The sequence below is a fragment of the Rhinatrema bivittatum genome, chromosome 2 (genome assembly GCF_901001135.1).
Source record: "Rhinatrema bivittatum chromosome 2, aRhiBiv1.1, whole genome shotgun sequence".
NCBI classification, from domain to species: Eukaryota; Metazoa; Chordata; class Amphibia; order Gymnophiona; family Rhinatrematidae; genus Rhinatrema; species Rhinatrema bivittatum.
In genome coordinates, this window is record NC_042616.1 from 731,544,286 (window position 1) to 731,568,519 (window position 24,234).

A 24,234-nucleotide genomic window follows, 5' to 3' on the forward strand; every position below is an offset into this window, starting at 1 on the left:
TGTGGAGAGTGGTAAAAAGGTCCAAGACCATAGGAGGTATGAGTAATGCTGTGGGAAATGTGATTATGTATTTGGTGCCCATTGGTTGAGAATTTTGATGTAGGTATGACTGAACAACCCAGACCTCTCTTAGGGCTGACAGAGAGTAAAGACAATGGAGAGCATAACAGGTTGACCTATCTGATCAGCAGTAGTGGGGGTGTTCACTGTTATGGAAGGCCATGATTTTCTGACTTGTTCAGTAACAATGTTGCAACACCTTCTCATCTCTGTGCCTAGTTTGATTGATTGGATATTCCAGAAAATAAAATAGCTTTTAGTTTGGAATTGGATACAAAGGGGCAGAATTTAAAAAAGTATGTGCGCATGTATTTTTGTTCGCGCACCCGGCGCAAACAAGAGTATACCGGATTTTAGTAGATATGCACGTAGCTACACATATCTTTTAAAATACGGGGTCGGCGCGTGCAAGGCTGCGCAAAATCGGCAGGCGGCGCGTGCCGAGCCGCGCAGCCTGCCTCCGTTCCACCCAAGGCCGCTCTGAAGGCAGGCGTAACTTGCGCGTGCCGGGCCAGCTGCCGGCGTGCCATGTTCTGGTCTGGGGGCTGGTCCGGAGGCTGCGGCCCTGCCCCAGAATGCCCCCGATGATGCGCCGGCTGTGACATGCCCCCGACACCCCCCCCCCAGGAAAGCCCTGGGACTTACGTGCGTCCTGGGACTTTGCGCGCGCCGGCAGCCTATGCAACATAGGCTCAGCGCACGCAGGGGGAGCTTGGGGCAGGTTTTCGGGGGGTACACGTGTATCTTATGCGCGTACCCCTTTGAAAATCTGCCCCAATGTGTCTGTCTCCATTATTATGCCAGTCTATTGCTATGAATGTGCAGGAGTGACTGGGCCATCACTCCTGCCTCTTTTTCCACGAACCCCATGGAAGGAGTAAATGGGAACAGGGGAATAGGTCCCTGTCCCACGCTGGGCTCAATTAATTCCTTGCAGATTGGCCCAGACCCTGCCAGTTTGTTGGGTGGCTGGAGAGGGACTAGAAGGGCTTGGGGAAGGCCCCAGGAAATCAGTGGCAGGGGGCCATGGATGCCATTTATTTTTGAAATAAAACAAAAATCCCCCCCCCCCCAAATTTGGGGTATTTTCTTGCTAGGCTATTTACAGTTCTTTCCATTTGTTGTGAAATCAAAATGACCTTTTTCATTTCAGATAATTGGCTCAATAAAGGTCTCAAATAGTTAGATGTAACAACAAGAAAACTCCTCCATGCCCACCAAGTAATTTACAAGAATCAGTGAAGGCTGACATATTTTCGTTCCAAGAACCGAGGGCAGTATGGGCCTTATAGAAATAGGTCATACATATGGAGCAGCTTCCAGCCATATCTAATAGCATAAACAGATGCAAATACTCAAAAAGTGCTGAAGTATGAACATGAATGGCTAAAATAGATCACCATCCTTAAGCTTGGACAACCATTTCGACAAGTAGAAAGAAGGAGTGAGTATTTATCAGCACACTTGGATAAAAAGATCACAGAATAAAAAAAACAAAACAAAACAAAAAAACCCTCTCCAGCCACCCATGCATCCTTAACATCCTGATGCATACCTACTCTTAACATGGATAATCTTCATCCAGTTCGTTTTTCAAAGTTGTATCCCTGCTCGTTGACTCTCTCTATCCTGGTTCCTAGTTCATTGTAATATCGTTGACTCTCTCTATCCTCGTTCATTGTAATTTCCTTTCTCAGTTAATTGTGAACCGACATGATGTGTCCTACGAATGCCGGTATATAAAAATTGTTAAATAAATAAATAAATAAATAAATAAATGGCTGGACCAGCAAACAGCAAAAAAAACAAAAAACAAAAAAAACCCCAATTGCTAAAGCCCAAATACAAGAGGAAATACAGGCAGTTGCTCTTACAACCATAAGACCTGACACAGGAATAGTTAAGGGGAGGTGAACTTAATCCTAAAAATGAGAGTTTGGTAATTACAGCACAAGTCAGTAGACCATGGACAAGATAGTTCACAGCCAGCACAGGAAAAAAATGGCAAAACAGACAAATGCAGATTCTAAAAAACATAACTGGAAATGTCTATATATCTCATTGGTGAGCATGACTTGCTGTTGTCAGAAGGCCCTTGTATACAGAAAGTCATAATACAGTGCCATGGCTCATCTACCCGGAAACTGGGCATTGTAGTAAAGGAGAAAAACACAACAGCATTAAGTATTAGTGCAAAGTGACTATGCTGTATAACATATGGATAGAGAGGAGTTCCTGAAGTATTAAAAGATGCAATCAAAAACCAAGAAATTTTAGCAGAAAGATAAAGAAATAGTCCCAGTTGTATTGGGCACCACCGGCTTCATTACATGAAATGTCTAGGTATATTTTGATATGCTACCTATGTATATTACATCTTATGAACTCTAGAAGGGGCTAGAGCTGTCAAAATGCAAATATTGAGACAAGTACTAGCAGTAAATTTAATTTTATTTATTTAGATGTTTTATATTCTGTAGTTCCAAAAGAAGATCGCAAAAGTTTACAAAATCAGCATTCATATTCTGAGTCAACATTCATGTACTGTGTCAACATTTATATTCTAGGTCAACACAACAGCAAATACATATTCTAGGAGAACATATCAACATCAAGTACAGATTAACTAAGGTGCTTTGATAGTAGTTTGTAATCCATAATTTCCATTTCGTTATCATTCATGTATTAATCAGTAAGTTGTCATGGTACACTTTACATCACTCATACATAGAAATGAAATGATGGCAGAAGAAGACCAACAGGCCCATCCAGTCTGCCCACTCAATACTTATTGCTCATTCTACTAACATTATCTATGGTTTTGACCGAGAAGTTAACGGCATATTGACATTTTATGTTAAATCAAATGCTTTTCTAAAGAGCCATGTTTTCATTTCACATTTGAAACTCTCTTTCTGCTATCAGACATACGGCTAAATTTTAAATCCCCTGTGCGCGGGGAAAATGGGGGTTGTGTGTGTGGCTGGGCCTTGTGCGCACCGCGCGCATCTTCAAAGGAGCCCAGCCACGTACATAACTCCCATTACGTGCAGAAGTGCTGGGCCCAAGAAATGGGATGGGGAGGGGCGGAGCTGGAGGCGACCAGTACTGCGTCCATTTGCTCAGGAGCTGACGTAAGTTCTGAAATAAAGAAAAATAAAAGGTAGGCCGTGAAAAGGGGTCGGGAAGAGAGAGGAAGAGGGAAGGAGGGTAGGTAGCGGGGTTGGAAAGTTCCCTCCCAATCTGCTCCTTGATTGGAGCGGACTAGGAGGGAACTGGGGGAGGCTCGATCTCGTCGCCATGCGTAAATTGGCCAAATCTACCCCCCTGCGCCGGTCTGGTCTGGATTTTATAACATGCGTGCACTGGCGCACGCATGTTATAAAATCATGTGTCCATGTGCGTGCGCCGGGTAGCACGCGCATATGGAGGCGTGTTCGTATGTTTTTAAAATCTACCCTATAATAACTCTGGAAGAGAGTTCCCCAACTTGTGTCCCGCTGTGGAAAACATTCGGTCTCTTTTTTTGTGTTAGATGCGTACTCCATGTTGTAGGCACATTTAGAAGACCTTTGTTTTGCAATCATAGGGCTCTCTGTGATGTGTATGGATGAAGTGTCACTCCTGTTAAGCATGGGGTATTTTTGTTTATGATATTAAAAATTAGAGTTAATATTTTATAATAAATTCTAGATTGTACAGGAAGCCAGTGCAGTGTTATCAGCGAGGGGGCGATGTGGTCAAATTTCCTTGTCCCTAGTAAGAGTCTAACTGAGGCATTTTGTAGAACTGTAGTGGTTTTAATAGTCCTGAAGGTAGGTCTAGTAATTGGGAGTTGCAGTAATCTATGTTAGAAAATATTAGTGTTTGTAGAACAGTGCAGAAGTCCTGTATTATTAGTAATGGTTTCAGACGGTGTAATGTTCTCAGATTGTAGTATCCTGTTTTTTTAAATTTGCTTAAATGCTTTATCATTGTCAAGTTCTCATCGATTTTTATTCCTAGGTCCCGTACTTGATCTGACCGAGTAATGTTAAAATTTCCCAAGTCTAGGGTTTACGGTTAGATTATCGAAGAATTTTTCCTTAACCACACAAGTTCAGGTTTTTTTTGTGTTTAGTGTTAGTTTCAGCTGAGATAGTTTTTGATGTATTGTCTTCTTGTATGTTGACAGAGTCAATGCAGTTTTTTCAAATGATTTGTTGAATGGGATGTAGAATTGTATGTTGTCTGCATACAGGAAGAAATTGTTTCCTAGTTCCGCTAGTAATGCACATAGAGGCAGCATGTAAATGTTGAATACAGTAGCCAAGAGTGCTGAACCTGGGGGACACCTGTATCAGTTGGGAAGGTGTCAGACATACGATTGCCCAGTTTAACTTGGAATGACCTATCTGCTAGGAAGGAAGAGAACCATTTGATAACATCCCATCCCAAGCATCAGCTACTCAAAGTAGAGCAAACTGCAGAAATCCTGGAGATTGAGGAAATCTGAATCCCGAGGGGATTCAGCTTAGAGATGCATGAATCTTCCAAAATTAAGGAAGTCTTTTACTTAGATTGTGAGTTCTCTGGAAACAGAGAAATTTCTACAGTATCTAAATGTAATCTACTTTGAAATGCATGAAAAAGCAGAATATAAATTGAATAAATAAATAATAAAATAAGATGCGTTAGAGCTTTAAAGCACAGCAAAGTGTACTTGTCGTGTAGGAAAAGCCTTACGCAGAGATAATAAGCAGTATTTCATAAGCCAAACATTTTCTCCCCAAAAATACCCAACTCAAGGAAGGAATGGTTATGACCCCTGCTGATTTGCGGGGGTTTTACAGTGACCAGGGTGGCACAGTTTGGACTGCTTAGGCTCTTAAAAATATGGTGTGCCCAGGAAGTCAGGCTGCCATCACAAGCTAATTCTGGGGTCATCTATGCCATAATATTTTTCCTGTTTATATTTTACCTCTAGGCAAAATACTGTGAGATTGACAAAGCTGTAGAACCAATAACCACAGTTTTGTCCCTCCCATGGTATTTTCCCCTCTGAGAAAAATACCTCAGCTTAGTTAATTACCCCTTAGGTTTGGTGGGGATTCTGCCAGTTTCTTGAAAATATTTTTATGGAATCTGAAAACTTAGGAAATATTTGAATTAACCAAATAAATTGAAACAGATTACAAACTCGTTAGTAGGTTTGAATAGATTTTACAGATTTTGTATTAAGTTTTGTAAATTTGCTTTAGCCTTTCAATAGATCTTTTGTAGGTTTATGTTCAAGTTTTCATATGCATTTCAGATTTTCTTAAATTTTGTACATCCAGCTTGGATTTTCTCCACATCCACTGAGAGAATATCAGTGGATTTTCTTAAAAGGATCTGAGGATTCCCCTGTTTTCAAAACTGAAATATATAAAAGGGTTCGATGTTTGTTTGTCCATCCATCCATCCATCTCTGTCTGGTGGCACAGTTATTCACCAAAAAAGAAATGGAAATTCACCAATTTTTGCATGGATGAAGAAAATGTGAAAGCTAAAAACCTCAGGCCAGTAATTTTGGAGAATCTTGCCTCTAAAAAAAAAAATTGTGACTGATTTCTATGGGAATGTGCAGCTGCAAAATGTTGACAAGAAGTCCATTCCAAAAAGCCACTTTAAACGTCTAGCACTTTAAGGTAGATTTTAAAAGGGCCGCATGTGCTCCCATAAACAAGTGTTTCTCGCCACGTACAAAAATATGCAATATTTTATAACCTACGTATATAGGTTAGACTGAAACTCTATATATGGGCCATTGTAAGGGGGCACTTTGATTCAGGGTGAGCTTTCAGGAAGTGGGTTGGGGTTAGGGGAAGTGATGCCACAGACACATTCAGAGGTATCCATTGTAAAATTCACATCATTAAAGAATATTTGACCTTATAAGTGATGACAATTCTAAAAAGAGGAGTTGATTTGTACACTGCAGTCTCTGCTAGCTGCATTGTACAAATCAACTCCTTTTCATCGCTTATAAGGTCTAGACAGTATCAGACTGAGCCCCCTCTCTCTCTCCCCTGTGTTCAGTGGGTTCCTGCACTTAACAAGGAGCTTTAGCAAAGTGCCACATAACATATGCACAATGGCTGAGGAAAATTTAGAGTTACACATGTCAGACCTGGAATACCCTACCCCTTTTTCTGGGCTCAATGTATACACCCACCCTTCCCAACTATTTAAATTTGCATAGCTTGGGCTACTTACGCACATAGGTGTCCATTTTTGCGCACGCAAGGCAGAGCAACACCAGCAGAAAAAGACAGGAAAAATTACTGAAATAATTGAGGAAGGATGCCTTCAAAGCCTGCTCTGTACAATTTGGGTTTCAATAGTATGGCAGCACCCTTCATTTCAACATACAGTGGGCCCTTGAGTTATGACCAAAATTCTGGTTGAGAGAGAGAGAGAGACACTAGCCATAATGCTTTTATACTAGATAGGTATTTATACCCCTAAATGAGGCCCACCTAGTTACTCGAGGTGAGGTGTAGGTATTAGTGTAGGGGTTAGGGGCCACTTTGACATGCAGAGTGTGGCATACAAGCAGAACAGTGCACTCTTGTGAAGATCTGATGGCCTTCGGAGTGAGGAAACTCACCCAAAGATGAGATTTGTGCAATGTTCTATCAACCTAGCTTGATGTTACCCAGATAGAGAGTCCATATGCAGATATCGTAAAGGAACTGGTGGAGGAGATGAAATGTATTTATTTATTTATTTATTTAGGTTTTTTATATACCGGCATTCATGAAGAAATCACATCATGCCGGTTTACATTCGAACAGGGTGTGCAAACAGTAGTACAAACAGTACAAAACTGAATTTAGTGTAGAGAAATTGCAGTTACATTGAAACAGGGGTACTGGAACTGGGACAAGAGAAAATACAGTAGAAAGTTAACTCATAAATTAATGATAATTTATAGAACCGGAGTGGCTGCATTCTTTGAGTAGATGAATGTGATTCAGATGTGCTCTGGGAAGGCTTGTTTGAAAAGCCAAGTTTTTAATCTTTTTCGGAAGGTTGGCAGGCAAGGCTCCTGGCGAAGGTTAGTGGGGATGGAGTTCCATAATGATGGTCCGGCTGTCGAGAGAGTACGTTCTCTTGCGGTTATGTGTCGTGGCGAATTTCGAATTGGGTATCTGGAGGGATCCTCTGTAGGCTTCTCTGGTCGGTCTACGGGGGTTGTGTAGGCTGAGCGGGTGTTGAAGGTCGAGTGAAGTAAGGTTGTGGATGGACATATATGATGATAGCAGATTTGTAGATGATTCTGAAGTGAATAGGGAGCCAGTGGAGATGTATTAAGATGGGTGAGATGTGGTCTCTTTTCTGGTGTTCGTGAGTAGTCTTGCTGCTGCATTTTGGACCATCTGTAGAGGTTTCGTGTATGAGGATGGGAGACCTAGTAGGATAGCATAGGATAGAAATTGTTGTTTCTGGTAAGCTAGGCACATTTTATAACTTTTTGGTGAGTACAGTAGGAAATTATTGGTGTTTCTGGTAATTACAGACATTATACAACCATTTTTTATTATAGAAATGGTTAGGTAAGGGGTGCTTTTGAGAGGTTTAGAATGCATTATGGGTATTTCCATTATTTCCTATGGAAAAAATAGCCTTGACTTACAATCAGCTTGAGTTACAACCAGCCCTCTGGAGCCAATTGAGTTCATAAGTCAAGGGACCACTGTATTATACTTTCTTATGATGAATTAAATAAATTGCTAAGGGTACTATTTTGAGGAAAAATATGGTATAGAAATAGCATACAGCTCCATATCCACCTACCCCTCACATATCCATTCATATACATGCCCACACTCCTTCCTACAATCACTCATACTTCAATCTATGATATCTTTACATACTGCCACCAGAGAGACAGAGATAGGCAAAATAGCTAACACTGCTAAATGAGCCTTTCCAAGTCATCTTTGTTAGTTAGTTTAACTTATTTGATAAATCACAATTCTTCCATTAAAATCAAAGTAGTTTACAATAAAAAATAGTGAAGAAAATACAAATAGAAGAATATACAAAATAGTAACAAATCAAATAAAAACACAGTAAAAATTTAAAAATAAAAAGATAGGATAGTAATAGGCAAGAGAGTAATTATGAGCAACATAATTACATATCAGAAGACATTTTTAAAGGTAATTACTAAGTTTCAAAAGTCTAACAAACAAACGGGGTTATTTTCTAAAGACTTATCGCACGCAATACGGCTGTATTGCGTGCGATAAACCTCTATCTCACGTGCGATAGCATTCAAAATCAATTCGGGGTGGAGTCGGGGCGGCGAGGGGGCGGACTCGGCGGTGTCTTCTCTGGCGGCGATAATGTTACTAACATTATCGTCGCCAGTAGCATACCAAATAGCGCCACTTTTCACGGGTGGCGCTATTCAGTGCGAAAGCCGGCAGTGAAGACACTGCGGTGGTGCGAAGGCTGCGGGCTTTCGCAGGCCTGCCCACCCTTCCCCCCCACCCCCTGTTTTCGCTGGATTCATCATTCAGCAATGAATGATGAATCCAGGCCAAAGTTTTAAGATTTTTTTTTCTAAATTTCACATAGTCTCTTTCACTACAGAGTGTGAGGGGAAGGGAATTGCAGAGAGCTGGGGCTAAAAATGCCATATCATATTTTATATTTCTGAAGGCAGGGACATTTAGTAGCTCCTGTTGAGAGGATTGCAGGGATATGATTAAGGACATAGATAATTAAAAAATTGGGAACGTATGGAGGGCTCCGAGAACGATTCACAACCCCTTCCCAAACACACACACACACACACACACACACACACACACACACACACACCTGCCCAAACCATAAAACTACATGCATCCACCTCCAAATACATGCATCAACACTCACTTGCATGCCTTCACAAACATCAATCACACCTGCTTATACCACATCCACACCCCAGTCCTACACTCACATATACCCACATAGCCTCTACATACAAGTTCCACACGCCCAACTCACCGCACACATAAACCCCCTGAAATATACACCCACATCCCCATACCCCTATTCTGAAATACATCCCAATTACATACACCCATATCCTCCACACACATACCCTCCACACCCACCATAATCCCACTCTATACATGTCTACACTCATGCATATGACAAACACCTATTTGCATATACAGTACCTCATGACTCCTAAACACCACATACACACACACACCATATGTTTACACATTCTTTCACACACCACACTCATACATCCCATTCAAACACACACACACAAAAACACAGACACACATATATTTATACACACAATGCTATATTGAAGTCAGTTTTTCATATTACTAAAAACTAGTTTTTTGGAGAGGCATAGCCCTACTACTACAACTGCTACTAAATCATTTCTATAGTGCTATACAACACATGCAGCACTGTACAAACACACAAAAAAGGCAGTCCTACTCAATAGCACTTACACTCTAATAAGACAAGCGACTTGAGCATATTATAAGGTAAGACAATGGTTAAAAATGTAAAGAAAGGAAAGGTTAGCTAATGAGGCTAAAAGCAGACAATCAGGCCTAAAATTTAAAAGCAGCCTCAAAAAGGTGGGTCTTTAGATAGGATTTAAACATGGTGAGAGAGGGAGCCTGATGCATGAGTTCAGGAAGACACGGTGCAACCAGGTGGAAAGCATGGAGCTGGGAATTGATTGTAGAGGAGAAGAGCACAGGAGTGACTTGTCTGAGGTGCGGAGTGAATGAGGAGGGGGGGTGTAGGGAGAGATAAGAGAGGAGAGGTAATGAGGCAGAGCCCTAATGCAGAGGCATTGATAATAATGAACAATTAGCTATAGAGGTGATACAATATGCCTTATTAGTACATTTTTGCAGTAGCATTGAACTAGTTTTTGAGAAGAGGACTCTAGAATCAACTTGAAAAATTAAATTAAAATAAACCTGAAAAATCACGTAGATACTTGTCTTTTGAAAAGTTTTACGAGTTAAATCCATGTCTTGTTATGGTATAGTAAGTTCTGTGAGAGAAGAAGAGGATTTGTAGGGTGACCCCCTTCCCATGTTTTGCAGAGACTAGGGTTAAGAAAGCTGGAGGGCGAAGTACATTTCCCCCCTCTCTGCCTTCCACCTTCTCGTCCTGAGTTGGTGCAGCAGGCTGTGAGATTTCGGAGAGGCATGAGGAGAGTTCTTCTGGAACAGAATGATCACCAACATTCCAAAGGCAATAAATGCACTTTAACAAGTCTATCTTGGAAAGCATTCCTTGAGCCATGCCTCTGCATGCTTTTCCTGCTTCTCATAAGCACTTCTAATCATTTGGGTTACAAACATAAATGCATATCTCATATCCTGGGTGTAGAAGGGAGATTTATATATTGTGTAACAGCAAAAGCTGCCATTTGTTGCAAGTAATGGTGCTCATACTTGCCTTCAGTTTGTGGTGCAACCAATGTCCCAGCACTGGAGTAATGCCGCCATGATATTGGAGCTACTGTTGGGGGAATGGAAGACAAAGGGGAAGCAAATACATGGGAACTGCATTACCCATGGCATCACAGCTTTAGAGTAAGGATGGCTGTAAGACTTATGTAAACATATCTTGAAAAACCTGCTCTATAACAAAACTAAAGAATAGATTGCAGAGCTGGAGAAGATATTCCTGCAGTAATGCCATCTGGACATTTGGCTAATTTAGCCAAATTTGTTTATAAGGCTGGAGCTAGCTGCTTTACATTTGCCTTTTGATTAAATTGCAGAGGAAATGACTGGATAATACTTTGTTTCCTAAATGCTCTCCTCTGACTCATCTTTAATCCTGTTACATTTTTACAGTATCTATTATCCTGCTGTTTACATACCCCTCATTGCCTCCTTAGGAAATTGGTAGAGTTCATCCATAAAACAAAATCCATAGCTGTACATCAAGACACTGGATTGTTTTTTTGTTTTTGTTTTTTTCTTACCTCTCTTCTATCTCAAGAGAATTATGTTCTGAAATACTTACATAATCCCTGCTTCTTAGGAAATACTGGAGGTAAAACCCAGAGGCAAGACACACACAAAAACCTCTCATTAGTGTTTAAAAAAAAAAAAAAGTCTGCAATACATTACCTCAAAATAATACAGTTTTACATATCCATGTTTGTGTAACTTGCTTTCAGTTATAGAATGCTGCTCAATTCTCCCCTCTGTTCCCAAGGAATATTATTTTTCTGCATCCACAAAGAAATTTTGATAGTAGCTATTCATTCATTGCCCATGCCAATTCTGCACCAGAGGGGGCAGACTGGGTCTGGCAGAGTGTAAGCAGACAATGGAACTTTCTGTAACATTTGTCACTGCTGATCAGTATTTGGGAAATGCAGGTGGATCGCCTCTTGAGCTGCATATAGGAAACCGTAGTGCTCCAGGACAGATGGAGTTATAGTAACATCTTTATAGGCCTGATTCACTAAGTTTTTCACCATAGATACAGAGTGGGAGAAAAGCTGAAGTTAAGCAGGCCCTGCATGAGTTGTAAATGATGCTTTGAAATGATTTACTTTATGTGAAAAAGAGAAACCACAGATTCTGTCATTTTATTTGGTATTCAAAATATAGTAAGTTTAAATTTTTGCACCAAAATGAACCATATGCTAAGTGATTTTATCAGAGATAGAGCTATTATTTTGCTTTTCATTGTATCTCTTTAATCCAACCATGAGCAGTATACAAGATCTTTCCGACCCTTAGAAGAACCCCAGAACTTTCTACCTGTCACAATAGGATAAACCCAAGATAGAAGGTTACATCTTCACTCTACCTTTTTCTTAACTGATAACAAGCTCTTCTAGGTGGAATAATGGCTCCCCAGCTGGCAAAACTTACCCTATGTTTATTCAGATGCAGAAGCATACCACACTTTAATGCTAGGATGATTTCACGAGGACTTCAACCAATGCAAAGTAGCATCAGATAAGTAAGAACAATGTGAAAAGGTGCCTGCACTTGAAATATCATGAAGTACCTATAACAAACAACAAAAGAAAAGGAGAAAATAAAGCATAACTGGGCAAGGATCACAGAATAAACATTTAACATCCTCATTGGCTATGTTATGATTCTACATACACACTTTTACACCTAGCGTATAGCTCTTACTTGAAGCATTGGTGTTCTACTCAAGTTCTCTGGGATGCTACACTTAGGCGTAGATTCTTAAAGAAGCGCGTGCAGGGTACATTTGTGCGCGCTACCACGCACACACAAATGTACACCCAATTTCATAACATGTGTGAGCTGCCGCGCACATGTTATAAAATCCAGGATCGGCAAGCGCAAGGGGGTGCACACTTGTGCACCTTGCGCACGCCAAGCCCTAGGGGAGCCCTGATTTCTTTCCCTGTTCCCTCCAAGGCCACTCCGAAATTGGAGCAGCCTCGAAGGGAACTTTTCCTCCACTCCCCCGCACCTTTCCCTCCCTTCCCCTATCTAACCCATCCCCCAGCCCTACCTTAATCCCCCCCCACCTTGTTTGACTTTTTACGCCTGCCTATGGCAGGCGTATCTTGCGCACGCCGGCCAGCTGCCAGTGCGCCATCCCCCAGCACAGCTGCTGTGCCAGAGGCCTCGGTCCTGCACCTGGACTGCCCCCGGACAGGCACCACACCCCAGCCCCTGCCCCCTTCCTGCCCCTTTTTCAAAGCCCCAGGACATACGCGCGTCCCTGGGCTTGCATGTGCCACCGAGCCTATGCAAAATAGGCTTGGCGTGTGCAGGAGCAGGTTTTGGGGTTACGCGCGTAACCTTTTGAAAATCTACCCCATGGAATAGGCATCTCACAGTCTTGCCTCCCTATCATTTGCCTTTATAGCTATCTCATCTCGGAGGGCCAGATTTTCTGGACTCAAATGTAGTGCAGCATGCAGCACACAATGACGACCTTGAAAAATTTGGCAAGATCAAGGGAAATGAAGCCTCCAGGGTGATCTAGTGAGCAGAGCCAGGTTTTCTGTAGCCCAAAAGTACACTATTTACTGACTCTCATGGAGCAATAGGCATGGTTGTAATTATATCTTTATAGGTAAAGAAGGGATGATGGAACACATCAGCCAAGCCAACAAGAGGGAACCTTTATCTCCTATAAACAGAAAAAGAAACTGGTATACAAGGATAGGCAACTCTAGTCCTTGAGGGTAGCAAACAGGTCTGGTTTTCAGGATATTCAGGGTGTGCATGTTGTAGATTTGTATATGATGGAGGCAGTGCATGCAGATCTATCTCATGCTTATTCATTGTGCCTACCACTGTCCTAGTAGTGGATATTTTATTAGCACCATTGAGAAGCCTATTGGTTCCGGCACTGAACTATTAAACTCCATTGCTTAGATCCCAACCACATGTGACCACACATATGGAGCTCTTCCTTAATATATGGGCACCATGATAGGAGTCAGGACATTTGGTATCACATCAGTCATCAACAGCTGATGGTCATATCACACCTGAATGTTGCGACTGATAGCTGGGAAATGTTAAATGGTTGCAGTTAGCTGCAAAATCTGCAGTTCATTTTACTCATGGACTTTATACCATTTCTCAAAGGGAAAGTGGGTGTGTAATAGAGATGTGAATCGTGTCCTCGATCGTCTTAACGATCGATTTCGGCTGGGAGGGGGAGGGAATCGTATCGTCGCCGTTTGGGTGTTTAGAGTATCGTGAAAATCGTTAAAATCGTGAACCGGCACACCAAAACCCCCTAAAACCCACCCCGACCCTTTAAATTAAATCCCCCACCCTCCCGAACCCCCCCCCCCCAAATGCCTTAAATTACCTGGGGGTCCAGCGGCGGACCATAGCTAAATCGGGGGAAGGGGGAGGGCAGGAAAACCGGCACACTAAAACACCCTAAAACCCACCCCGACCCTTTAAATTAAATCCCCCACCCTCCTGAACCCCCCCCCCAAATGCCTTAAATTACCTGGGGGTCCAGCGGCGGTCCGTAGCTAAATCGGGGGAAGGGGGAGGGCAGGAAAACCGGCACACTAAAACACCCTAAAACCCACCCACGACCCTTTAAATTAAATCCCCCACCCTCCCGAACCCCCCCCCCAAATGCCTTAAATTACCTGGGGGTCCAGCGGCGGTCCGGAACGGCCTCCTGCAATTGAATCGTGTTGTCTTCAGCCGGCGCCATTCTGCGCCGCCATTTTGCAAAATGGCGGCGCAAAATGGCGACGCCATACGCGTATGGCGTATGGCGTCGCCATTTTGGTCTATGGCCATTTTGGTCTATGGCCGCCGCCATTTTGCGCCGCCATTTTGCAAAATGGCGGCGCAGAATGGCACCGGCTGAAGACAACACGATTCAATTGCAGGAGGCCGTTCCGGACCACCGCTGGACCCCCAGGTAATTTAAGGCATTTGGGGGGGGTTCGGGAGGGTGGGGGATTTAATTTAAAGGGTCGGGGGTGGGTTTTAGGGGGTTTTAGTGTGCCGGTTTTCCTGCCCTCCCCCTTCCCCCGATTTATGATTTTTTGATGATAAATCGGGGGAATTGGTATTGTATTGTGGCCCTAACGATTTTTGACAATTTAAAATATATCGGACGATATTTTAAATCGTCAAAAAACGATTCACATCCCTAGTGTGTAAATACCCTTTGAAAACCGGCTAGGGAAAAATAGCCACAAAGATTTGCACCTGCTATTTTTGTGGGTACTTTTCCCCTACAAAGTAACTTTTCTCAGTGGTAAAAGTACATGCGTTGTTTTTCCAAGAGAAAGGGTAAGCAACTTTCATACAGCCAATGTACCTGGGTAAATTACTTTTAAAGATTACCTTCATTATGCATATGTTTTTGGTAGATGGCTTTTTGACTCCTTGGTGGAACCAGTCTCACATAAGTGACCCTGGTGTTTGCAGGAGATGTTGAATTTTCTAATGGCTGTGCTGTAATAAAGATTTGCGATTTGTTTTATCTAAGGCTGTCTGTTAATTGTTCTGCAGTAGGACCCTGTAACTCATCCCTTGCTAATTGCTGCTAATTTTTACTACTGGTAACCCCAGAAGATCAAATAAAGTTTAACCAGTGGAATATTACTTTATTGAATAAAACTACCTTTGTGGATCCCAGCAGGGGTGTTGCTAGGGACTTAGATCTGGGGTACAGGCCCATAGATCCTTCCTTGCATACCCCTTGCCCTGATGATTTTGATAATTAACTATAAGCCTTCTGGGGGCAGGAAAATACCTACAGTTCCAGAATGTGATCCACTTTGAAGTGTCTGAAAGGCAGAATATAATTCAAATAACTAATAAATAAAATTAAAATTATTTGATAGCAATATTCAATCAATTATAGATATGGGAGTGAAGTCTGTAATCTATACAAGAAGAGACAGAATTGCAATAAACTTAATGCACCTCCAGTTCTGTAACACTCTATATCCATAGAAATTATCTCAACAATGGACACAGGAATTTCCTCTTACAGCTTACCATACAAAAAAAAAATAAATCAAATTCTAGTGTCACCTCAGTAAAGCAACATAAACACCTTCCACTGCCAGACAGGGGTCCTGTTCTGCTACTTATCTGTGAGAAAGGGCTGTGATGATATGAGGGAGTAGGGTCAGTGCTATTGAATACCACTCCTGCTTGACTACTCCCTTTCCTCTAGAATTAGTCCTCTCACAATAATACTGGAATACATCCCACAGATCAAATGGCTTTAGCTTTTAAAAATGACTTTGGCCATGAAGTGTAGCCAGTGAATTTAAAAAATCAAAAGGTTTTGTTGCTTTTGCCTCTCATGGCATGAGATCGAGTAAAATGTTAGATTATTTTAACAATTTTTACCAATTTTTCCATGAGAAGAAATGAAAATTAAAAAGAAAAATATTACCATAGAATCCAATACTCAAAGATATAGGTGTCTAACTTTAAGAGTTCGTAATAAACCAAACTAAAACACACATTTTTCACTGTTGAGGGATCAAAAAATAAATTCAATCAACTCTAATATATCACCTCACTTATCTATACTTTACTTGTTAATTTAATTTTATGACTAAAGAATGCACATACAGTGCTATATTAATCAATCTAGTTATTTATATTCTATATATAAAAACAAAACAAAAGTAATTTCAGAGAAAAAAAATGTTTTGGATGGAGTAGAAAGTTTCATATGTTTTTTTATTCACATTTCCCCATGGTAATGGTGTGTTAATTTTTTAATCTTTAACAATCCACCTCCAACTGCTTTTTATATATAGATGTTGTGCTGCGATGAAAGGGAGCGCTAGGGGGCGCTCCCCAGCACAGGATGGAGAGTGTGTGTCCCTGTGGTGAGACAAACCTCATCTTGGAAAGGAGTTCTGAAGAGAAGACTTGGCACTCGGAATAGAAGATGAGGATTTGGACACTGAAGAGCCGAAGGCACTTGGAACTGAAGATGAGGACTTGGACACTGAAGAGTTGAAGGTAAGGGCAAGGAGCTCCGAGGACCTGGACACAGTTCAGGGGAGAGCTTGGAGACAGGACTCGGAGCCAGGTACCCAGAGACGGAATCTGAGCCAGAATGCTGAGGAGGGACTCAGTGAAGGAAGGTTAAAAGCCAGGAGCCTCAGGAGATTTGCACAGCCATGGAGACATCGGGAGAAGAAGGACATGAAGACAAGACAGATGGAAGACATCACAGGGACTTGGAACTGAAGACGGAAGTCCAATGGAGCAGAACACGGAGTCCAAGGGAGGACTGCTCCAAAGAGGCTAGCTCCTTGCCAAGGCGATGTTGAAGTGACAACTGAGCCCTTTTGTAGGGCTAGAAGAGGCAACTCCCTGGGAGGAGCTTACAGGTGGGGCCCTGGGTGGATCCAGCTGTGGGCCCTATAAAGGAGGCAGAGAGACGTGGTCTCACCCCCTAGGAAGGTAGGAACAGAAGCAGGACCCTGGACAGCTGATGACACTGGAGCAAGCCCGACATGGGAGGCGGAGCAAGGCGGCATCTCTGCCACTGTGGAGCAGGCCTCCAGGCCTGTTGGGAGATGGCATGGGTGGTGGCTCCAGGCCGCGAAGAGGATGCTGAAGTCCACGGCTCCTACCGCAATGAAGAGGAGCAACATAGGCAGTCCGGAGGTGGCTCCAGGCCGTGGGAAAGGTCCTGGCTTCTGCGGCTCCCGGGCTGTGAAGGGCAGTGGCATTGGGAAGAGGTAAGAGGCCTCCCACAGCTCCAGCCATGGGAGAACGCGCAATAATAGAGCATGCCAAAATATCAAAAAAGTGTCAAAATTCTAATCAAAAAAATGTAAGCTCTTCCATTCAATTTCATCGAAATAATTTTTTTAAAAAAATATTCAATCTATGAATTCAAGCACTGCTGTTAGCTTCAATTGTTCTCTAATTTTAAGTCAATGCTGCAACATTCAAAGCAGACGTGAATTTAAATTGTTACCGTCCTCCCAACGGGGCCACGTTTCAAACCACCAAGGTCTTTCCTCAGGGGATGTTAATATCTTCAATCCGTCGTTTTCCTTGTCCACTTAATTCAGCGCATTGTAACTCATATGTGAATCTTTTTTCCGGCTTGAATTCCTGAGCTGTTCCAAACATCATCAACAGTCAACACTGATGCACATATACTGCTTCGTCCAATCCCAAACGTTCAACTGACATCATTATGTCACGTATTCATTACACTAAAACAGACCAATCCAGTTCTTCATTTAAACCCCTCGGTGTCTGCACTTTTAGGGTAAAAATCCAAACACCTCCCAATAGTTTAATGTTTGTTCTCTATCGCCCCCCCCCCCCCCCCCCTTGATAACATCTTTACATGATCAAGAATAGTCCATTTCAACTGCGTGAAACTATGATCATACTGTATACAATGCTGTACTATGAGAGCTGAGAGTTGTTCATTCTTTAGGCGTGTTTTATGTTCATTCAATCAAATCCGCATTGTATGGGTCGTCCATCCCACATACATTTTCGGGCAAGTGCAAATTAAAGCATAAACTACAAATGTAGAAGTACATCAGTACGTGATTTCCGCAATGCTCTATATTTAGTGACCGGGTTGACCCAATATTCACCCTCAGTGCAACTGATGCAATGTGAACATTGTCCACATTTAAAATGACCTACCACATCACTGTTGAGTTCTACCGGCAACAGAGCATGTACCAACCGGTCTCGTATATTCTTACCCCATGTGGTGACAATTAATGGGGGTTCACGAAAAATCTCGTGTAATGATAAAATATGCCAGTGTTTACGAATCGATGATGCAATTACTGCCGTTGCCATAGTTTGTTTCAAAACACACACAAGTTGTGAATTATCTATTTTAGGCTTATACTGTAATAATGATTGATGGTCTGAGAACTTAGCTCATTTGTAAGCATTATTAACAGCCCTAGTTGGATATCCTCTTGATTTAAAATGAGCACTCAACAACCAAGCTTGCTGTTCAAAATTGTCAGTGTCAGAACAAATTTGCTTAATTAAAAAAACTGACTAACTGGCAGTCCCAGCTTAAATGCATAAGGATGGTGACTATGAAATCTTAAAAGATTATTCCAGTCAGTAGGCTTCCGAAATAGTCGTGCTGAGCCTCCCATTGCAAGCTGAATCTGGATGTCCAAAAATATGACATATTGATTTGATATGTGCGCCGTGAACATAAAATTCTCATCCACTGTATTCATCCATTCACAAAATTCTACCAATAAAGATTCTGATGCATTCCACACAAAGAAAATATCGCCAATGTAGTGACCCCAACTGATAATGTATTGCCACCAATTAGAATTATAAACATGTTGTTCAAAAAAGGCCATATATAAATTGGCTACTGTAGGAGCCAGTGGAGACCCCATCGGAATACCATGGATTTGCTGATAAAAGGTAGATTCAAACAAAGTAATTGTTTTGTAAAACTACTTCAGCGAGCTGTATTAAAAACGAAGATGGAAATGTGCTGAGCTCCTACTCTTCCATTTAACACCTCCTGCAATACCTTCGAAGCTTGGTCTTGTGGTATGTTCGTATACAATGTATTTACATCCATCATAATCATCCAATGTTATTTATGCCGATCTACCGATAACGACTGTAAATGCCTCAAAAAATGTGCTGTGTCTTTTATATAAGACCTAATTTGCTGTACAAATGGTTGTAATACATGATCTATCAATACCGCAGGGGGCTCCAACACTGATCCATTAAGCGCTACAATGGGTCGAATAGGAGGACTGACCAAACTTTATGAATTTTTGGAACTGAATAAATCATTGGTATACACGGAGCCCCGACCACCAAATATTTATGATCCTTGTCCGTCAACCCCCGCGCTGTTTCCACCATAGATTTAATCTCATTAATCAATGAATTAGTAGGGTCCGTTACTAGCCTATTTAGAGTCATTTAGATGTTGTAACATGGCAATACTATACTGACAACGATCCTGTACCACCACCGCCCCACCTTTATCTGCGGGTTTAATTACTAACTGGGTGGATTGCTCCAATGAGTCTAATGCCACTAGTAACTCGGTCCACTTGAAATCTTCTGTGCCATTGTGATCCATTTATTCGGACATTTCAACAGTTAGTATTACTGGATCTTATGAAGTATGAAACCACTAATCATAGATGGCATCAATAGAAAGATGTATTTTTTGAACTATTCAGAATAATGTTTTCAACATTTCACGTATCTGCCATATAGACATTTTATGCATTTGCTATTCATCAGAAACCATGTTTCTTCAGATATTCACCCTCTGGAGAAAAAAAACAAAACCTGAAACAACCTTATAGTTCTCAAGGTGCTTAGTTTACTTTCTAGTGAGAGGAAAAAAGGTTGCATAGAAACATAATGATATTTAAAAAATCATAAGGCCTCAGCAACTGCTCGGCTCTACAATTCCTGCTATTCCCTCAGAGAGCCCCTGTGCTTATCCTATTCTTTCTTGAAATCAGATATTGTTCATGTCACAATTGGGAGACTATTCCATGCATCCACCTTTTCAGTAGAGAAATATTTCCATACATTTCTCCTGAGTCCTGTATGTTGATAGCTTGGAGATGTTTAAATGTCTCTATTATATCTCCCCTAGACCACCTTTCCTCTAGGAAAGTGATTCTCAACTATTTTTTGGCCGGGACACACCTGACAGATGGTTCTCACATATAAGGCACACTGAACATGTGACTGTCATGGGGCTAAATGTAAACATATACTCTGCATCCACAGGAATGCCTGTGACCCCCAAGAATGGGTGCAGAGCAGAACTAGGGTATTACCCTGTATAACTCGCTATACAAAAAAGATATTCTAGTTCTGGTGACATCGCAGTAAAAGCAAAACAAACTCTCTTGACTACCAGGTGCAATAGCCCTTCTTATGAAAAATTTACCACTAATGCATGTTCTAATGAGGAAACACAACAAATAAGATTGATACAAATGCCTACATGCTAGTAAAATACCTCATCTCGGTCACACATACAAAACTGAAACTGACCTTCACCAAGTACAGAAAGCCCACACATTATAAATATGGAGACAGAAACTGGAATGGAAATCCAAAAAAGTCACTCTGCATGCAGTGCAAACCTGGAGAAATGGAAAGAGAAATATAGCACCTAACATAGTCCCAAGATCTGCAATAATGCACACAAACTAATCCACACAAAATTACACCTGCATTAAGGAACACACTCAAACAGTAACAACCCTATCTATGAAAAGGCAACTCTCTAAATATTAAATCAGGCCCTAGGACAGAGGCGGGGCAAGATGGCGGCATAGACGGAAGCGGGGATGCTGACTTCTCTTGTGTTGTAAAAAAATTTTGAATTTGGTGAAATTATGCCTCCAAAGCGAAAGGGGAAGGTGAGGATTTTCCCCTCACTACCCCTTCAATCGCCAATACAACAAGAGATTACGCGTTTCATGCTTACCCCTGCACTACAAGCGGGAGCCAAGGATCCAAGCTTGTCGGGTGTTCTGGGAGAGCGCGCCGACCAAATTGAGGAGGCATCACTCAGTCCAGATCAAAGACCACCTCCGGTGCAGAGGTCAGGAGAGCAATGCCGAAGAAGCGCCACAGAGGAGGGAACTCCTACCGGGTTAATGTTTACAACCCGAGCAGACGTGGAGGAGGATCGACCCACGGAGGCCACAAGTCAGGATCCAGAGGAGGGGGACGTGGAGCTGGACTTGTGCGAGGGAGCAACCGGGGGACTAGACCCGTCTGATGGTGGTGAGTCCCTGGAGATTGCTACCAGACCTGCCGTGGTCACATTAGATTTAATGTGGGATTTAATGGCTGAAATGTCGAATAACATTAAGAGATTGGAGAGAAAAATGGACATGAATACTGGGAAAAGCTATCAGGAAATACAACTACTCACAAAGTCCGTTAAGAAATCGGAGGAAAGGATAAAAATCTTGGAAGAGACTGAGAAAAAGAATATTGAATTCCATACTGCTGTGGTGAAAGAGAGAGCCTTGTTAGCAAGGCAAATAGAAAATTTTGAGAAGAACTCGAAACGGCTAAATCTTCGTCTCTTAAATTTCCCAAGAATTGTGGGGGAAGTACCAAAAGAAACTTTCTTTAAATTTCTTAAGGAATTGTTGGGGTTTTTGGAAAATGATTTGCCTATTATAAATATATGTTATTTCCTGCCAAAAAGAATTTCTAATTTAAATACTCCTGACCAACCATTTCAGGGAAATCTTTCAGAATTTCTAGAGAATTCTAATCAAGTGATAGACCGGGGAACTTTAATAGTTACCTTTATAAATTACCTTGACCTGAATAAGGTTATGAAGAAATATTTTTCCAAGTACCCAGTCACATTTTATGGAAAAAAATGTTAAGATTTTCCCTGATTTAGCTTTGACAACCCAAATGCGGAGGAAAGAGTTCCTAGTACTCCGTCAAGAGGTTGTATCCTTAGGGTATTCATTTACACTAAGGTTTCCTTGCAAATGTCTGATAAAAAAGGATCAGGAGATATTTGTTTTCTTCATCTCTGACCATTTGAGAAGTTTCATCGAGCAAAGGAAATTAGTCACTTCATCCCCATTATAACTAATATTAAGAGAAAAGTGCAGGAAATTCTATGTATTTGCTTTCTATTATGAATATATTTTGTTTAGATTTGACTCCCAGTGTTAACTTAAATGCCTTAGCCTTTTTGATGGAGTTACACTATATTACTTTGAATATTCAAGTGGAATATGTTTAAGTTTCTAATGCTGATATTTACTTCATTGATTTGAAATATAAGATATATTTGTTTATAAAAATGTTATGTCAGCAATAATATTTTTAGGAACATGATTTATTTATCGTGATTCCACTTAAAACATTACGAAGTTGTGTATTGGAAATGATAAATTAAAAATAAAAAAAAAAAATCAGGCCCTAAACACCAATACACCTCCTATAGCCAAGCTGCTATTGATCCCCACAAAGAAAAAATTGTAAATCTATACTAATAAATGTTACAAAACAGTTGATGAACAGAATAATAACAATTAAAAACTCCTAAAAATTATTAAAAATTGTCCAAATACCAATAAAATATTTCAAAACAGTAGATATCACATAATACCCAATAATTAAAATGGCAATCAATCAAGAAAAATAAACTTAAAAAGCCACCTTTACTTACCCTCTCCAGCAACTCTCCTTTCCCTTGCAGGCCAAAAGCACACACCTGAAGCAGCAGTGGCTGCTGAAGCTCTGTCTTCATGGTCCTCTTTTTTAGGGCCCACAACCAGTCACTCACACAGACACACACATACCCCAGTTAAACCCCATGATTAGTCTCTCTCTCTCACACACACCAGTCACCTCCCTGACCAGTCTCTGTCTCTCACACACCAGCCACCTTGCGAACCAGTCTGTCACATCTCCTTGACCAGTCTGTCACATACACACCTGTCACCTCCCTGACCAACCTCTGTCTCTTTTTTTCTCACAGAAACACATCACCTCCCTGACCAGGCTCTAAATCACACACAAATGCTCTCTCTCCCTCTGGCTCGCTCTCACTCATGACCACCCTTCCCCACTACAAATGGCAGCTGTAGTAGCCTCCTTGAGCAGCACCTTCAGCACATGAATGAAGAATCCCATCAGCTGTGGAGGCTAACTGTTCTTTCTCCCGTAGCTGATCGCCTGATGTGCTTCATTTTGGTCCAGGCCCACACTGCTGCAGGTACTTTATGCAGCATGGTCTTCTCTTCTTCCTGTGCAACCCACTCTGCATCACTTCCTTTTCCAGGCCGTAGGGGTGGGAAGAAGAAAGGGACATGCCGCTGCTGTTGCCAACTTCCACTAATGTTGCTGCCATTCCAACCTGGATGGAACAGCAGCAGTATTAGTGGAAGAATATCTGCATCTTGCTGTGATGGAGGAGAGAGAGGGGACATACTTGGGAACTTTTGATTTACAGTCACCCTGAGATTTCATTCATTATTTGGGGTGGGGACAGGCTCTGAGTTATGCGCACAAGCTTTCTCCTCTCATGCACACTCACTGTTAACACACTTCTATGTTCACTTTCGTGCTCATTTTCACAGACTTCTTGCTCACATTCCTCACATTCTCCCACACATATACTCCTCTCTACAAGCGGCATCAATCTCCTCCTTTGGGCACCCTCGGCAGCTATGAAACTCCTCCATTTTCTTCAGGCCATGCCCTCTTTATCTTCTACTTCTGCTGTGGGCTGTGGAATGCTCCCTTCTTCCTGCCTCACCAGCCAATCTGAGGCTTCCTCTCTTCTTCCTACTCCCACTGGTAGGAAGAAGGGAGGAGGCTTCCCATTAGCCAGCGGGGGCAGGAAGAAGGGAAGAGGCTTCCCACTGGCCCACAGGGCAGGAAGAAGGGAGGAGGCTTCTGATTGGTTACTAAAGGTGCACAGGCTGCTTCAAAATGGAATCAGGACACCGGAGGTTTCAGATGTTGGCCCGGAGCTCCAGCAGTTTCATTAGAATTCTGGAGTCTCCAGGTCAGATCTGGAGAGTTTCCAGGTATGGGAGGGAAGCACAACCGGGGCAGTGGGACACTGAGAGCTGTGTCATACTTGCCGGTGCTTGGCAACACACTGATGTGTTGCGACACCCCAGTTGAG

General features: G+C 41.9%; 1 protein-coding gene and 1 long non-coding RNA gene across 4 annotated transcripts in view; one reads left to right on the top strand and one right to left on the bottom strand.

Annotated features, from left to right (window-relative positions):
- OXR1 (oxidation resistance 1) overlaps positions 1–24,234 on the top strand; it is a 1,217,970-nt gene that overhangs the window by 56,755 nt on the left and 1,136,981 nt on the right. The window lies entirely within an intron of this gene.
- Positions 1–24,234, bottom strand: part of LOC115085628 — a 47,857-nt gene that overhangs the window by 6,855 nt on the left and 16,768 nt on the right. The window contains exons 2-3 of one of the 2 annotated variants that reach the window (XR_003854911.1): positions 11,964–12,102; positions 6,816–7,495 (exon numbers count right to left, since the gene is read on the bottom strand). This is a non-coding gene — a long non-coding RNA (uncharacterized LOC115085628). Of the gene's footprint in view, positions 1–6,815; positions 7,496–11,963; positions 12,103–24,234 lie in introns of those variants that run through there. The other variant, XR_003854910.1, reaches the window with a different exon arrangement.